The sequence below is a fragment of the Symphalangus syndactylus genome, chromosome 13 (assembly GCF_028878055.3).
Source record: "Symphalangus syndactylus isolate Jambi chromosome 13, NHGRI_mSymSyn1-v2.1_pri, whole genome shotgun sequence".
Taxonomy (NCBI): Eukaryota; Metazoa; Chordata; class Mammalia; order Primates; family Hylobatidae; genus Symphalangus; species Symphalangus syndactylus.
Window position 1 is genome coordinate 101,620,534 of NC_072435.2, and position 16,832 is coordinate 101,637,365.

General features: G+C 40.3%; 1 long non-coding RNA gene across 1 annotated transcript in view; it reads right to left on the minus strand.

Annotated features, from left to right (window-relative positions):
- The window catches only part of LOC134732214 (uncharacterized), a 118,127-nt gene extending 110,964 nt beyond the window's left edge, over positions 1-7,163 (minus strand). Inside the window, exons 1-2 of the long non-coding RNA XR_010115162.1 lie at positions 7,137-7,163; positions 329-433 (exon numbers count right to left, since the gene is read on the minus strand). This is a non-coding gene — a long non-coding RNA (uncharacterized lncRNA). The remainder of the gene's footprint in view (positions 1-328; positions 434-7,136) is intronic.
- Positions 7,164-16,832: the final 9,669 nt, after the last annotated feature.

Sequence of the window (16,832 nt, forward strand, 5' to 3'; positions counted from 1 at the left end):
GCAGTATTAACATGCAAAACAAGCAAGCAATCCAGAAACACATGAAAAGATGTACAACCTCTCTCATAACGAGAAAAAAATGCAAATTAAATCTGTACTGAAATACTATTTCTCACCTATTCAATTGTTAAAAATATAAAAGTTCAACTTCACTGTTGGCAGGACTATGGATTAACAGGCATCTTATACATTGCTGAGGAGATGCAAATGACACATCCCCTATAGAGGGGAATTTGAAAATATCTCTGTATTAGTCCATTCTCATGCTGCTGTGAAGAAATATCCAAGACTGGGTAATTTATAAAGAAAAGAGGTTTAATTGACTCACAGTTCCATATGGCTGGGGAGGCCTCAGGAAACTTACAGGCGGAAGATACCTCTTCACAGGGCAGCAGGAGAGAGAATGAGTGCCAGCAGGGGAAATGCCAGATGCCTATAAAACCATCAGATCTTGTGAGAACTCACTCACTATCATGAGAACAGCACAGGGGAAACATCCCCATGATTCAGTTGCCTCCCACCATGCCCCTCCCACGACACGTGGGGATTACAGGGATTAAGATTCAAGATGAGATTGGACGGGGACACAACAAAACCATATTAATTTCATAAGGTGAGGTAGCATTTGTGCTTTGACCCTGCAAGTCCATTACCAGGAATCCACCCTGGAAATGCATCTCCACAAATACAACATGCATCCAGGGTTATCTACAATGGTATTGTCTGTAATAAAAGAATGGAAGCAACTTAAATTTCAAACAATAGGAAATTAGTTGAAGAAACTATTGTACATTGTCACAATGGAGTACTATGCAAATGTAAAAAGAATTTTAAAAATTTCTATTTACTGATTTGGAATAATTTCAGCATATACTCTTGGTAATAATTCCAGCATATAGGTTTGGAGTAACTCCAGCATACATATGCCCAGGTATAGAACACTGTTTATATGTGCACTATATTTCATGAAATAAGAAAGAGAAATGAGAATATGTATGTGCTTACTTTTGATCCAAAAAAAGCCAGAAAGATAAACCAGAATCCAGTAATAATGATTATGTTTCTGGTTATGAGGGGAAAGAAATAGGAAGGAGGGGTAGGGATGGGAAGAAGCCATCTCTGTGTAGAATTTTTAATTTAGTTTTGTCTTTTGAACTATGTTTATTTATGTTTATTTAATTTATTTAAAATAAATTAAACCAAAAGGAGGGGAGAAAAGACTAACTCCAAAATTAAAAACAAATGTTTGAACACAATATCCTAACTATTCATCCTTAGTGGGATACACTCTACAAACCAACACAACAAAAATTTTTGCAGAGAAATCTTAAACTTCATTCAGTAGTTTTATTGTTAGTAATATATTGGTATTAGAAAAATAGTATTAAGTGAAAAACATTAAAAAGAATTAGGTTTATAGCATATTATCATTTGTGAAAATTACAGACCTATAGACTGTTAATATTTTACAAGAACACAACTTATTGTTTATGTGTGTGTGTGTGTATATATATATATGTACATATATACACTTTAGGGTTAGTACTTATTGTAGGGAGAGAGGGACACAGAAGTCAGAAAAAAGGGAAAAAATAAAATGAGAAAGAGCCTTTACAGGGACTAATGATGACTATGTGCTATGAGCTGAGAAAAATGACTTACGAAATTTTCTGAGGCAAAAAGCAGTACAGATATTAAATATATAAAATGAATGAATTGATTTGAGAAGTTGCTGAGGTTGCTCCTGGCTCTGATCTAAATTTTAAATAAAGAAAGTTTGAAAAGACCTTGAGCTACATAATGGCATTCTTTTACTTCCACAATCCGTTACAATGTCTGGCTTATAATAGGTACACATGAAATATTTACTGGATAATGCATATCAGTTATGAATTACATTTGACTGCTACTAATAGAGATCAGACTTCATAAGAAGAAGGCTGTTTCTGTCATGCACAAAAGATGTCTAGAGATAGGCAGTCCCTGGCAAGGATAGTGGATCCATGGTCATTAGGAAGGGATACAGGCATCTGTCTTTCTGCTTCACTGACCTCATGCAACGGCTTCATCCTCAAGGTCAACTTATGGTCCAAGATGACTGGCCAGATGCCAGTCATTCCATGTACATTACATTACAGGCAAGATAAAGGGAGAAATGGGAAAGACCAAAAGAAGGAAGACAAGTTTGTCCCCTCCCTTTTAAGGAAACTTTCTAACTTTCTAAAAGCTTTCTGAACTTTCTAAAACTCTAAGTCACATTTGTGATTGCATTTCATTTAAAATAACTTAGTCACTTGGCTGCACCTAGTTATAAGGAAGCAATAAGGGAGGCTGGTAAACATAATCAAAGGATGTATCCAGCTGGAAATAAGGATTTTATACTGAAGAGTCATAGATATCGGAGTTGGGTAGGAATTAGCAGTCTGACATAAGAGAAGGAAATGAGGCTTTTTGAACACCAACTATGTGCCTGGTGTTTAACAGACTCTACACACATTATCACATGGCCATGTCTCATGGGAGACTCTTATACTAAAAAAATTACTTGTCACTTATGTAAATCCAAGTTTAATTAGGCATTCTATACTTTTATGAGTGAAGTCTAGCAATCCTACACATTTGCTGAAATGTGACTAAGGCTGGTGGTAGAGCAATGAGCTCATTGGCTTAGTGATAAAGCCAGCAGGCTCCGAAGTCTGCCAGGGCGCAAATCTCCATTGACTATATGAACTTGAACAACTGCCTACTCTTTTTCTCCAGGTCAATTTCTTCCATTGTAAAAGAAGAATGATTGTCTCTATCTCTTATGGCAATTGTAGGATCAGATGAGTTATATGAGCAAAATACCTAGGACTGAGTGTGCCTAAATAGATACAGGGAGTGAGTTTTGGTCTCACTTGGACAGGAATGACCCTGTCCTTCAACTTTCAGTCCCTCCTGACTGACACCCTGGTTGGCTGTGGCCTAGTAACATGGGTTAACATCAACCCTCTCTATTTCAGTAATTATTAAAACTAATAATAATGATTAATCATAATAGCAGTAATTGTAGTCAACCATCCCACTGTACTTTATAATGTATGAAAACAATCTCCCTTACATTATCTCTGCTATTATTTTCCATTTTGCTACCTGTAAAATATCAGTGATATTCACAATGATATCCTCTTCGGAGAATGATGTGAACACTAAGTGAGATCACATGTGTCAGATGCCTAGCACACAGTAGGTGATCAAGAGTTCACGTGCCTAATTCCTAAACTCTACTGCATAGGCCTACATGTGTGCAAAACTAGTGAATATTTATATATTGAATATTTATTTTCTATATTTGAATATTGAATGTATATCTATATTGAGTATACATATATACTGCATATTTATCATAAATAATGTCTAAATGAACCAATTCTTGTCAGTGCTCATAAGTCACCCTCACAGATGGTTTTTGTTGGAGGTCATCCCAGGGAACTTTTGAATTGGGGTTTCCTCTCTGTGGAGCCTGAGCTTGGCTTGTTTCCATTTAGCCTGGTCCTCACACCAGTGACAGTAACTACACCACTTTTAATCAGTGGCCTATGACTGGACCTGCTCCAGATATCTCAAATCAGGAAATAGATTACAAACGAGGTCTTCTTTTTGTTCTTTCTGTCACTGGCCTGGCTCAGAGCTGGGAGGATAATGGGGCAGGAGAAGGATGAGAGCTGTGTCAAGGACGCTAGATAGGGCTCAGAGTACTGGGTGCACTGGGTGGAGCCCCTAACCCACAGACTGATCTCTATGATTAGCATCCATAATACCCAGGCAGAGTCCCCGGTGGGTGGGATTCCGTCTCATTTCCTTTGCAATGCTTGGTGGAGGAGGACAGTAAAGAGGGCAAGGAGAGGCAAGACAGAAGATGAGTTTCCCCAGTGGTGGTCTCATCAGCAGAGCCTCAACGTCCCTTGTCTAAATTTCAGGTTGAGAGAGAGTAGGCCATGCCACACAATATATACTAACAAAAGGGGACCAACTCAGAACAGATGTCTGAAAGCATATTTCACTAAATAGGGAAAAATAATTAAGGTTCTGCCATGCCCAAGCCTCAAAAGCAAATGGGCCAGAGCTGTTTGGCAGCTACTGCTCCCATTCAACCTGTCTCCCCAGAGTTCTCTGAACCACGCACCGGATAGAATCCACCTGCCTCTTCTTTCCTCAGAAAGGATCTGAACCTTGACTGTCACTGCAAGAAGAGGCCACAGGATGTGCATATAAAGTAGGTGACCTGAGTTCAAGTTTTAGCTCTGCCCTGTACAAGCTCAGGATCTTGGGAAAGGAGCTTCACCTCCCTGGCGGCCTTGGTTTCCTTATCTATTAAGTGGGGATAATAGTAGTTCCCTGCTGGGTTGTTATTGGATTAAATGAGATGGTACAGGATGATTTGCCATTTTCTGTGAGTCATTTTTTGGCTGCACAGCAGTTGAACCTTCTGAGCCTGTGACCCAGCCAGACTCACCTGCTCAGAGTGTCAAAGTAACGATCCACAGACACAGGGACGAGGCAGGATCCATTTTGGCAATACTGTGTTCACCAGAACCATCCCATTTTCTAGAGCAGTGGTACCCCTAGCAATGCCCAATGGCCAAAGGCCAGAGCTGGCTGTGGTAGCAAAGCAGCCACAATGCCAGGTGACAGCCAGGGTAACTGTGGTCTACCCAACACCCTGGCTCTATGGTCCAATTTTGGCTGAGTTCTGGCCACCTTGCTTCCTTTATATTCCCAACTATTTCCCAAGCCTTGTTTTCCAGCCTTCTTGGAGTTTCTGGGAGATGCCTTATATTCTTTCATAAATTTTCTTTCTGGCTTAGATTAGCCAAAGACCCTTTCTATTCCTTACAACTCAGATCCTGGTCTGGTATAGCAGTCAAAGGACTTGGCATGGTGTCTGGTCCGCAGCAAATGTTCAGTGTATGCTAATTTCCCTGTGTGTCAGTGATGTCTCCTTCCTATTTCTGTCCCCTCATAACCATAAACATAATCATTATTATTGGTTTCTGATTCATCTTTCTGGCTTTTTTGTGTGTGTTAGTTTTCTATTTGTATTAGTTTGTATTGGGGCTGCCATAACAAAGTACCACAAATTTAGGGGCTTACAAACAAAAACCATTCATTATATCAGGGTTCTGTAGCTCAGATGTCTGGCATGGCATGGCTGAACTCTGCTCAGGATCTAACAAGGCTGAAAAGGTGCCTGCAGAGCTGCATTATCTTCCAGAGGCTCTAGGCTGAAGCCCCTTCCAAGCTCATTCGGGTTGCTGAAAGAATTCAGCTCCTTCCAGCTGTAGCACTGAGGTTCCCATTTCCTTGACCTGGGACCCCCTCTATCTTCAAGCCAGCAACAGAGCTTTGAATCCTTCCCATTCTTAAAATCTCTCTGACTTTCCCTTCTGCATTCCCCTTCTGCAATTAAGGGCTTGCGTGATTACACTGAGCCTACCTGGCTAATCCAGGATAATGTCCCTATCTTAAGTCAACTCATTGCTAACCTAGATTTCCTCTGCAAAGTCCCTTTTACCATGGAAGTAACTAACATGCAATGCCCCCAGAATTAGGGCTGGAGTCTTGTGGGGGCTGTGAGCCTGCCCACTACACCCTCCTTCCCAAATGCACCTGGAAAATGCCTCCATTTTCTCTTCTTGCTAAAACTGTTAGTATCACCTGGACAATGTTTTCAAGTGATATTGTGGCAATGTGCTGGAGGAAGCAGAGAAGAGACCAAGCAGTCGGGGACTCGGCTCCAAAAATATCTAAAGAGCTTCAGTGAAAGATGAAGAGGGTAGAAACCAGGCAGAGGAAGCAGAAGGGGCACCAAGAGCGATGGGGAAACCAACTGGAGATGGAGGGAGGGAAAGGAGAGGGGAGGCAGGAAGCAAAGCTGGCTCTTCCCAGCTTTCCATCCGGGCATCCGGTGCCAGAAGGCAAAATGCAAAACCAGCAACGAGGAGAGGCAGGTTTGCTAAGTGAGAAGAAAGGGATCTTTACTTGAACACGTTGAATTTGAGAGGCCTGAAGAACAAAGTGAAGATGTGTCTCCATGTCCAGGAAAGAGGCAGAGGAAACTCGAGAAAACTCAAGCTAAAATAAAATAAAAAAATATATAAAATAAAATTTTAATAGTGAAAGCAAAGGAGAGAGAGGGAGGAGAAACTCAGAGTGGAAAGGACAGGCAGGGGAGGAAGGACAAGAAGCAGTGTCTCAGACATACTGACAGCACCGCATGGGAGTCAGAGCTCCTGGCTCTGGCTGCTCACAACACGTGATTTCAAATTCCCATCTGCTGCAGAATGCCTTTATGCTTTCATGTGAGTCTGCGGCCCAGCACAGTCCTGCAGATAGAAAGGCTGCTTAGGGATGTTCTGGAACTCCAGATGGCACTCTGGGATTCCTGCCTACATGCCTTATGCTTCCTGGGCCCAAGAAAGATGCTGCCACCTGAATTCTCCCCCGTTCCTACCCACCATCTTGAAATGACTCGCACAACAGCCTCTCCCTCCCTCCCTCTCCTTTCCCCTTTCTGCTCCTTAGGTCTCTGCCCCAGGATATAATGGAAAGATCATGGATTCTGGAATCTGACCTCTGGAACCTAGGTCAGTATCTTCACCAGCTGTGTATCCTTGAGCAAGTTACTTAGCCTCTCTGAGGCTCAGATTGTTCACATATAGAATGGAATCAGCCACACCTATCTCAATAGGCCTGTTGTGGGTTAAATGCCTAGCACTGTGCCTGGCAAGAAGGAGAAGCCCAATTAATGTCCGTCCCCATCCTCCAGCCTGGCACACAGGCCTGTGGGTCTCTTTTCAGAGGCAAACAGGTCCAGCCAAAAGCCCCAGGGCCAGGATGACTGCAGTGAGCACAGCTTTATGGTCAGGGGAACTGAGTTGCCGTCTGTCTTTGCCACTGATTGATACAATCTTTGGCCCGTTATCACTGTGGCCTCACTGAGGCCTGATTTCCTCATCTATAATATAGGGACAGTGACAGCATGCACCTCCACTGAGGATCTCTTATTTGCCCTCTATTAGTCTGTTCTCATGCTGCTAATAAGGACATACCCATGACTGTTTAATTTATAAAGGAAAGAGGTTTAATTGACTCACAGTTCCATATGGTCGGGGAGGTCTCACAATCATGGCAGAAGGCAAGGAGGAATAAGGTCTCATCTCACATGGTGGCAGGCAAAAAGAGAGTGTACGCAGGGGAACTCCCCTTTATAAAACCATCAGCTCAGCTCTCGTGAGACTTACTCACTATCACCAGAACATCATGGGAAAAACCTGTGCCCATTATTCAATTACCTTCCACCAAGTTCCTCCCAGACATGTGAGAACTATAAGAGCTACAATTCAAGATGAGATTTGGGTGGAGACACAGCCAAACCATATCATGCCCCTTCAGGTGCATTCTCCACCTGCTCTGAGCCTTGGAAGCTGACCCGTGTCAACTACAGGAAGGGATATCCTCCCTCTGACTTCAGCAGAGGTTCAGCAGTCATTTCCCAGGCTCTCTCCCTGCAAGGTCACCTCTGGCTGGCTGCTTTCCCTGGTGACAGCTCCTCTTGACAGAGCTCTCTCCTTCTAGAGTCCAGCAACTGCTGCCTTCATCACACTGTCATTACTATCTGTGTAGGGAAAAACTCTCTCAAACTTTGCTTTTCTTCTGCTTTCACACCACTACAACAATCATCAACACAGAAGACTTTTGTAACAAAGATGTGGAGATTTGTCCCCACACACCAAGCAGCAGACACCAGTTGGGCATCCCCCAATTCAATTCCAACACTATCTACCTGGAGATAGGGTCAGTCCCCAAGACTCCCTTTCTCTCCTGCACCAAGACACCAGTCAGAAGTCTGGACCTCTAGAAGTTCTGACCAAGCAGCTTCAAGTTGGGGTTCCCACGACCCCTGTTTTGGGTTTAATTAATTTGTTAAGGCAGCTCCTAGAACTCAGGGAAATAACTTAAGTTGACTAGTTTATTATAAAGGATATTGCAAAGGATACAGATGTAGAGATACTAGGGTGAGGAATGAGGGGAAGGGGTGCAGAGTTTCCATGCTTTCTCCTGCTTGGAACATGTGGAAGTTCCTGGGTGCACCACCCTCCAGGAACTTCCACATGTTCAGGTATCCAGAAGCTGTTCTTCTGTTGCAAGTGACAGAAACCCAAATCAAACTAATTCAGCCCAAAAAAGGAGAGTAACTCTCATCACTGTGAAGTCTCAGGTTAGTGTTTGCTTTGAGGGCAACCTGGCTCAGAAGATCAAATGATGCTACAATACACATTTCACTTACTCTCTTAGTTCTGTGGTGCTCTTTCTTGGCTTCATTCTCAGGCCATCTCTGTTATCACTTGGTGATAAAATTGGCCACCAGTAGTATCTCTAGGTTTACATCATCCTCATGGTGATTCCAGAAGAAAAAAAGAAAAAGAGAAAGAAAGAAAGAGAAGATGATGACAACAATCATCACAAATCCCTCCCCCTCAACATCCATACTTGATCACCCAAATGGCATTGATTGGTCCTGTCTGGGCTTTAGAATGAACACTGAACCAATTATTAGGTCCAGAAGAAAAAAAAATTGAACTAGTCAGAGTGAGTGAAGAGCTTGTCCCTATAGTGTGAAAGGTAATTACAGCCAGGTGAGGTCCCACTGAATCACATTGGGCCTTGGGAGAAACAGAATCCCAAAAGAAGTGATGCAGAACTGACACAAAGCAGATTTCCATACAGGATCATATAGATTTCCACTACAGGCCCATTAGGGCACAGACTATATAGTCAATAAATGCTATCAGAATGGAAACTAAGAGTTCTATGAGATTAATACTTTCTCCTCTCTCTGCCCCCTCACCCCCATCTCTTTCTCCCTCTCCCCCAAGTCTCTCTGTCTCACATATATATTCACACACACACACAAAGAAGTAGTTTCAAATAGTCCCTGGGGCACTAACAGAGGAAAATGGCCATAAGGATGAATTCCAGTATTACTCACAGGATAAATTCTCTTGTTACATCAAGAGGAAAAGAAAAACCATTAACTGAGGCATAAACTTCCTAATTGTGAAGACCATGATTGGCAGGCAGTGAATACCTCATCGTTATCAAATAGACCATAAGCTTCAGGAAGCCTTCAATAATAACCTATTATATTGACATGAATAAGGTTGAGATGGAGCAGGCTATGCTGAAGTGGTAGAGGCTGAAAGAGAAAGAGAGAAAAAAAGATTGTTCCTGATGTCCCTTTGTATCTCACCCTTATCCAGATACTGAAATTGAACCACCATAATGAGCCAAGTATCATATTCCAAAAAATCTGCCAGACATTCTTGCCATTTCAGCTTTATAGAATTACTATGTAGTGCAGCCTTAGAAATATAAATCATGGAGAAGCAGGAAATGCATTTATTTCATTAACCCATCTAGACTTCATTGAATGCCTGCTAGTGCCTCTCTTGAAAATAGCCTTAGAGTCTCACCCTGCAAATACATTTGAATTCTGTTTACCAGCAGCAGTAAACCTGACGATAGACTATTGTTTAATTCCTATTTCTCCTCAAAAGCCCTTTCATTCCCATTTAGTTGGCCGCATGTTGTACAAAGCTTTAACGAAGAACATCCTTGTGTCCTTTGTCATTTCTTGGTCTTCCACGAAGTAGCTGGCCAGACTTGCTTTTTTGTTCCCATTCCAATCAACCAGCCACAAAGAGGAAGAAATAGTTCCTGAGGTTGGCAACAGATATCTGGATGCATGCAAAAACCCCAGATCACCTTGGACACCAAACTTGGTGCTCTGTGAAGGAGTTGCACAGGAAAATGCTGAACTGATAGAACCAGTAATGAAGAAAGAGATTATTTGGGCACAGCAAGCAGCTTTGCAAGCTTAGATGGCAGAGCAGAATTAGGACCAGAAGCTCTGGAGTTAGATGGCCTGGGTTCAAATTCAGACCAGAGCACTTATCAGCTGAGCAACTTCAGCCAGTGAATTTCCTTCTTCCAATTTCCATTTCATCAACAGTACTAATGTTTACCTCCAAGAGCTATTGAGAGGTGGCTTCAAGAAAAACAAATGAGTGGGCAGGGGGAACCTGTAACCTACAAAGCGTCACTCAACTTTGTTATCATTATGACACTCAGACCAAAGAAGACAAGGGACATATATGTCTCAGCTTGAGACAAAATTTCAGAGTTTATCCTTGCCACCTTTCCTGTGAGAATTCCTTTGCTTTCTCATCCTGTCCCATTTCACAAGGGGCCTATGTTGTTCTCCATGCTTACTCTTAATTAACACTTAATAAATCTCTCCTGAAACATTAATAGCTGGCCAAGGTTTAGCTGACAATGGCTTAATGTATGATACCTCCCAGGGGTGTTGGCATTTATTTTAATTTGAAAGGAGACCCTAACTTCTCTCCTAACCACCCAGAAACTCCACTAGGGTCCAGGGAGACATCCCTAAAATGTCACCGTCTGGGCCTTTCCCACATGATCATATTGAAAGTTTGGGAGAGAGTAAAAGAATGAAGAGGAAGAAAGCAAAGGAAAACCCACTGGGAGCTACATTTCCCTCCCAAAACAACAACAACAAAAACCTAGTGCCTAGTACACAGTAGGTTTTCCATTAATAATCTTAAATGGAGGAATAAATGATAGAATTAATGAACCAGCAAACAAATAAATGAAGAACTGCCCCATACTTTCTCCATTCACTCACAAGGAAGAAAATAAATAAAAGCTAACTTAGCCAGGGCACCTCTGAGAAGTCGCCGACTATAACAGCAAACTCCCTGCCTAATCCTTCCTACTGGAATTGTAGCACTAACAATAGCCAGTTTGCTTTTCACTGACTGGGTTCTTACCTGCCTTCTTTCTGGAATGTGGTCCAAAAAAGGGAAGAATGGGATCTTGATCATGATGAAGGGCACAGGCTTTGAAGTCTATCATATTTGGATTTTAGACCCAGTTCTGCTAACATCTATTTGTAATTGGGCAAAAGACTTAATCTCAACTTTTGCTTCTACCCATGAAGGAGAAACTCCTATGGGATACACCCTGACCCACTGAAAAAACAATCTACAAACAGAACAAAATATATTCAAGAAGTGTTTTCAGACATTAAACAACAAGTAACACAGGACCATAATCACCAATAAAAGGAAAAAGTAAAGTAAACCAGGCAATTGCACCATCTTAACCTGGAATTAATTTCTGGACTGAATCACCAGGAGGATGAACCCAAACAGAGCAAGTCACAGAGATCAGGGAGGCCAGGGTAAATAGGTTTGGAAGGCACAGAGTACTGGAGTGAAGGGAACTATACAAAGAAAGAGCTCCAGAAATTTGCATAGGGGCACTCTGGATCTTTAGCTAAACACTAATCTCCATCAACAAATGAGGCTGGGCAAAGAATATTAACAGAAAAAAAAAAATCGCTAGAGAGCTGCAAGCCAAACAATTCTCAGAGCTCTCCTAGGGCTGAAAATATTCAACTTCCCACCAGCCAGAGCACAGAGACATTGCTAAATACACAGGAAATTTAGTAACACCACGGAAGCTTTATGCCTTAATAGTGGGACTAAATAAGCCCTTCAGTAAAGGGATTAAATTAACCACTTAAAAATATCAAAATTGAGCCTCAAAAGAATCAAGCTGAATTGCATCCAAGTCACTCGACTCATCAATACAAAGCATAACACTCTTCAAAGGGACATAACAAAATCCAGCAATAACCAATATAAAATACACAATGCCCAGCCTCCAATTAAAAAATTAGTAATTATGATGAGAGAATATGATTTGTAAAAGAAGAAAAGTCAATCAGTAGAAACATCTATACATTTTAAAGATGAATGAATTATCAACAAAGGACTTTAAAATCTTTCAGATATGCAAGCTCAAGTATTTAAAGAAAAACATGAGTATAATGAAAGAATATATATATATATAAAGGAACATATATATACACTATATATGTAGTGTGTGCACATATAGATAGATCTATCTATAGTGTATATAGTGTGTGTGCATGTGTGTGACACACACCATACACACACACACACCAAATGGAACTTTCAGAAATGAAAGAAATTCGAGAGGAGCCACAAAGAAAAAGAAAAAGACTGAAAAATATAAACAGAGACTCTCTAAGCTGTAAGACAATATCAAATGGTATAACATATATGTTGCTGGAGTTCCAGAAAGAGAAAGATGAACAGAAAAAATATTGAATTTATAATGACAATTTTAAAATCTAAATTTTTTATGACATCTATAAACTTACAGACGCAAGAAGGTCAATGAGCTCAAGGAAAGATAAACACATAGAAAACCATGCCAAGAGAAATCACAATCAATTGCTAAAGAAATAAGTAATAAATGAAAAATATGCAAAGCTGCACAGAAAAACAGACATGATAAACCCAGAGAACAAAGAGAAAAATTATCTTAGATGTCTCAACAGAAACTATGCAAACCAGAAGACAGGGGACTGATATCTTTGAGGGATAAAGATGTAAAATGTCATGTAAATTTTGATAACCAGAAAAAATATCTTTCAAAATTAGAGTTGAAATAAGGATTTTTTTTTCAGACAAACAAAAGCTGAGAGAAGTCACTAACTGATCTTCACAAGAAGACATATTCATGGAAGTTCTTCATGAGGAAGAAAACTGATACCAGAAGGAGACTTGGAACACAAAAGAGTGAAAACACAGCAACCATAAGATTATAAGTAAATATGAAAAGAAGAAATCAACAAGGAAATCTGAAAATATTTTGAACCAAATGAAAATGAAAACACACCATGTCAATATTTGTGGGATGCTTCAGCAATTATTAGACAAAACCATACAGCTTTCAATGCTTATATTCGAAAAGAAGAAAGGATCAAAAATAATGAATGACATTAAACCTTTCCACAAAGGAAATTCCAGGTCCAAATACCTTCATTGGTATACTAAATCAAATATTTAATGAAGAAATAATGCCAATTGTACACAAACACTTACAGACAATAGAAAGGAAGACAAGATTTTCTAACACAGTTTAAGGTCACCATTGCCCTGATGACAAAACCAGACAAAGACATTAAAGAGAGAGAGAGAGAAACCATAAACCAATGTCTTGCATGAAAAGAACATCTTTTACAAAATATCAGCAAAACGAATTTGGCAATATATTTAAAGAACAATACAACATGAAGTGAAAATTATCCCAGGAAGGCAAGGTTGGTTTAATATTCAAAATTCATTCAATACAATCACCATATTAACATAGTAAAGAAGAAAAAACATAATTATCTTAATAAATTTAAGAAAAGTATTTAACAAATTTCTTTACCTATTTATAACTTTAAAGAAATCTCTCACCAAACTAGGAATGTAAAGAAACTTCTGGCCTGGCACAGTGGCTCATGCCTGTAATCCCAGCATTTTGGGAGGCCAAGAGGTGGGTGGATAACCTGAGGTCAGGAGTTCGAGATCAGCCTGGCCATCATGGTGAAACCCCATCTCTACTAAAAATACAAAAAAAAGCTGGGCATATTGGTGGGCCCCTGTAATCCCAGCTGCTTGGGAGCCTGAGGCAGGAGAATCCCTTGAGCCCGGGAGGTGGAGGTTTCAGTGAGCCAAGAGCTCACCACTGCACTCCAGCCTGGGTGACAGAGCCAGACTCCGTTTCGAAAAGAAAAGAAACTTCCTCTACTTGTTAGAAGACATTTATAACTAACATTATACATAATCGTGAAAGACTGAATATTTCTCACTAAGTTCAGAATGAGGAAAGACATTTGCCCATTCTATGTCTATTCAACATCATACTGGATATCCTAGCACTAGGTGTGTTTTGTTGTAATGAGGCGAGGAAAAGAAATGCAAACATACAAATTAAAAAGGAAGAAGTAGAACAGATTTTATACACAGAGAACCTAAAATGGAAAATCCACACACATGGAAAATCCTACTAGATCTTTAAAAACAACTACTAGGTAGGACTACTAAGTGAATTTAACCAATTCATAAAATTCAACTATATTTCTAAATACTAGCCACAAAAAACTCGGAAAATACATTTGTAAAGAATTCCGTTTATAATAGTTCAAAAGTATAACATACATAGGAATAAATTTAACAAAAACTGTGTAATTCCTGCATACTGAAAATAAAAAATAGTTCTGAGAGAAATAAAAGAAGACCTAAATAAATACATACACTCTGTCCATGAGTTGGGAGACTTAGTATTGTTAACATGTCAGTTCTCCCCAGATGATTTATAGATTTATTGTAATTGCAATCAAAATCTTAGCAGTCTGCTTTGTTGAAATGCACAACTGATTCTAAAATTTATTTGGAAATGCAAAGGACCCAAAACATCCAAAATAATTTTTAAAATAGGAACAAAGTTATATGATTTCAAAAGTTACTAAAAGCTACAATAATCAAGGCAGTGCGATTTTGGCAAAATGATTGACCAATTAATGGGAAGGAATACAGGGTCAGAAATAGATCCACACATCCATAATTAATTTTTTTACAAGAGTGCTATGTCAATTTAACAGAGAAAGAATGATGTTTTCAATAAATAGCATTCCAACAACTAACATCTCATACAGAAAAAAATAAGTAAAATTCAATCTTTCCCCACATAGTAAACAAAAATTACCTTAAAATAGATCATACACCTAAATGCAAAAACTTAAACATAAAGCTTTTAAAAGACAACATAAAGAAAATATTTGCAACACGAACGTAGGCAAAAATTTCTGAGATAGGACACAAAAAGCTTAACCATTAAAAAATTTATAAAATTGACTTTATCAAAATTCAAAGCCTCTGCTTTTCAAAGCACTCTGTTAATCAAAAATAAGAGGCAAATTCAACAACTGGGGAAATATTTATAAAAATGTATCTCACGAAATCCCTGTGTCTGGGATATACAAAAAACTCTTAGAACTCAATAATGTGAAGATGACTATCTTAGTCCATTTTCTGTTGCTATAATTGAATATAGCAACACTATATTCAATGAGTGAATATATTATATTACCCAGTCTCAGTGTAATTCAATATTACACTGAGACTGGGTAACTTACAACAAAAATAAATGTATTTCTTACTCTTCTGGGGCAAGAATAAGAAAAATCTCAGATGAAACTAGTCAAAGCACTGACATGCCATGACTGCACTGCAAACTTGAAGGATAACTCACCTCTTTCAATCTGTTTCTTCACTTTGAAATCCCCTTCTCAATAGGGAGCACTCCTATTAGCTCCAACGCAGCTTCATGGGCAACATGATCCCACCACTCTAGATCCCCAAAGGACCTGAGAATGTGATTGTAAGTTATTTCTCTAAAATGGGAGGCAACTTTTCCCCAGCCAGCCATGTCTCTCTCCTTCATCAAAATAGTGCTCAGCTACACGTGTTTATAAGAAGCCAGTCTAAGCAGAGCCCATTTCCAGGGACCATCTGTACTTCCTAGCAACTGAACCCACAACCATGCCTTTGGAGATGACCAGCAGGACTGGGTAAGAGGTCTGCATCTGGCTGTCTGCTCCGCACACATGCTCTTGTCCGGACTCCAAAGCCTGACAGCTGAAACTTCTGGAACGCCCTAGGCACTGCTGAATCAGATGTTTTCAGCTTCAGTGATTCACAACTTCCAACTTGCAGAACATTCTCAAGCTAGCTATTTGTTGGAGTCCCTTTTCTCCAGCTGCCTCCAAAATGAACTGTCCCCAACCCTGAATTTCACTGACACTGAGGTGTTTCTCTGAAAGTCTGGTTGGGGGCCATGCCAGTGTCATCGCCCTGTACTGGGCTTTGAAGACATGATGACCCACAGATTTTTATGTGATGAAGTTGCTCTTGCGGTGCCTGACCCCAGGCAAGTCCTTGCAATATAGCCTGGCATCCTGTGTTTCAATATAGCCCCAACCAGGTTGCTTTGAGCTCTCAGTCCTCTAGAAGCAGGGTCCCCTGAGGCACCACAACACAGAAGAGACCATATTGAGCCCTGTTGGAATATGTGTATGCACAGTTTTGGACAGCCACTGGAGGTCTGCTGTCTCCTTTACTGAATTCTGAGCCATTGCACGTGCTCAGGATGGAGTCACCTCCATCCCATCCCATAGTACAGTAGTTAAGAAACATGAATCATTCTATTAATCCCATCTGCTGAGACTGGAGCTTCTAGAACTTCACATCAATGGGGAATTGGGGACAGTTGCTCTCTTCTCCATGTTTGTTTGGAGAATGCATTGATTTGGGAAACTGTCTTTGTTCCTGATATCTGCTCAGCTCCTGCAGGAAAATGCTGTTTGTATCAACAGAGATGGCAATAAACTGGGCTTACTGTCAAGGAGACTGAGTTGCAGAATCATCACCCCTGATTCCCAACAGAGCAACTAAGAGCTTGGGCTTGAAAGTCAGTCACCCAGGCCCATATTTGAATCCAGATGCATATTTAGCAGTTGGTTGACTTGTGCAAGTTACTGCACTTTTCCAAAAGTGTTTCCTCATCTGTAAAAATGGAGATAAAGGAACATGAGGAACATTCAAAGAGATATGCAAAGGGTAGGCACACAGACTGCTGCCTGGTAAGCACTTGGTTAATACTAACAATAATTATTTTTCTTAATGATGAGAGTTCCCCCGGAGAAGCAAAAATAAGCTGTGGCAGAAACATTGCTGAGTGTTCATCTGATTCCATCTTACTTTTCACTTTTTATAGACTTGAGGACTGTCTATGATTAGGTCGAGGTCAGATGGCTGAGTTCTGACCAATGGGAGGTGGGCACA